General features: G+C 44.7%; 1 long non-coding RNA gene across 1 annotated transcript; it reads right to left on the bottom strand.

The window, feature by feature from the left end:
* Positions 1 to 292: 292 nt before the first annotated feature.
* On the bottom strand, positions 293 to 913 carry LOC143741339 (uncharacterized). Its single transcript, XR_013205016.1, has 3 exons — positions 836 to 913; positions 432 to 714; positions 293 to 336 (listed from the first exon to the last, which is right to left on the bottom strand). It is a non-coding gene; the product is annotated as an uncharacterized LOC143741339 (long non-coding RNA).
* Between the last annotated feature and the right edge of the window lie 549 nt (positions 914 to 1,462).

The following is a 1,462-nucleotide window of genomic DNA, read 5'->3' as shown; positions in this document are numbered from 1 at the left end:
TGCTTGCACCACATGAGCATGATGGAACCTGACATTGTCCCAGACAATGACATAGGTCACACCTTCAGCTCTACAAACCTGTTCGAGCTCATCAAGAAAGGTGACAAGGAGAGCTGCATTATATGGTCCAATATGAGGTCTGCGTCCCACCACACCATCTTCTGATATAGCCGCACACATGGTAATGTTGGCCCCACGTTGTCCAGGTACTTGGATGGTTGCCCGCTGGCCAATGAAATTCCGACCTCTCCTCCTTGTCTTGGCCAGATTAAAACCTGCCTCATCCAAATCTATGAATTTGTGATGGTCGTCATCAGCATCCAGCTCCATCACCCTCTAAAAATACATTTTGGAAAGAGATTTAGAGATTACCGTACAATGTAGAATTTTTGGGAATGTTTTTACAACAGCCGTCTTGAAACTGAACTTACCTGAACATACTCAGTCCTCATTTGTTTCACTCTGTCTGCATTTCTTTCGAAAGGCACATGGTATAGTTGTTTTATAGATACCTGGTGCCTTTTCAGTATGCGTGCAATAGTCGGCAAACTTATGGATCCCACATTGTTGAACATGTCTTCATTGTCCAAGATATGCTGGCGAATTTCTGTAAGGCGAATATCATTTCTGGCCCGAACCAAATCGACCACAGCCTGCTCTTGCTGGTCAGTTAGAATTTTGCCTCTGCCTCCACTATTTGGCCTAGTCACAATTCTACAGGGAACATTAGAGTAAGAAGACACTTGGTCACATCACCTATTCTGTGATACACATTGGTATGCAGTCATTTGACAATTGAGAGTAGCATAATGTTTAGTGCATGCTGATAACTTACCGGTTCTCATTGCGGAAAGTTCTGATTATTGAGGCCACGGTTGACCTTCTCAGGTTTGGTTGTATCATTGTAGCCGCCTAAGTCATTGTCATGCCATGATTTATGACATGGTCTACAACTATTGCCCGAATTTCATTGGACACTCTATGCTGTTGCTGCCGCTGTCTTGGTCCGTGGCCTTGTCCTCTACCACGTTCCCCCACACCTCTCAAACGAGGCCCACGACCACCTCTCAGAAGGGCTGCCTGTCCCCTACCATTCCTTTGACCAACACGTCTTCCTCGTCTTCCTCCCACCACTGCTTGACCTCCATTGTGACCTGGATCACCTGCTGGCTCCATGTTACGTATCACTATGCTCTTGCAATTGGATCCCAATCAACTCTTTATATACTCATTCCACAATGTGCCCTCAATCATCAGTAACGAGTTGGCAGAATTGGACAAGCAATTCCAAGGGCCTGCATCTCTACAGTGCAGTACTGTCAATACTTTAAATAGTCTGAAAAGGTGGTACAGTATTTGGGACCATAGACACAGTGTCTGATGAAGCATTACAGTATGATATAAAATATTAGGCTACATCCATGGATATTGTAGTCTAATTGGTTCATGCTCCACGCTAATT

This window comes from Siphateles boraxobius, unplaced genomic scaffold (assembly GCF_051911475.1).
Source record: "Siphateles boraxobius isolate OS27281-9 unplaced genomic scaffold, OSU_SipBor_1 189, whole genome shotgun sequence".
Lineage (NCBI taxonomy): Eukaryota > Metazoa > Chordata > Actinopteri > Cypriniformes > Leuciscidae > Siphateles > Siphateles boraxobius.
This window is presented reverse-complemented; position numbering and strand designations above follow the sequence as displayed.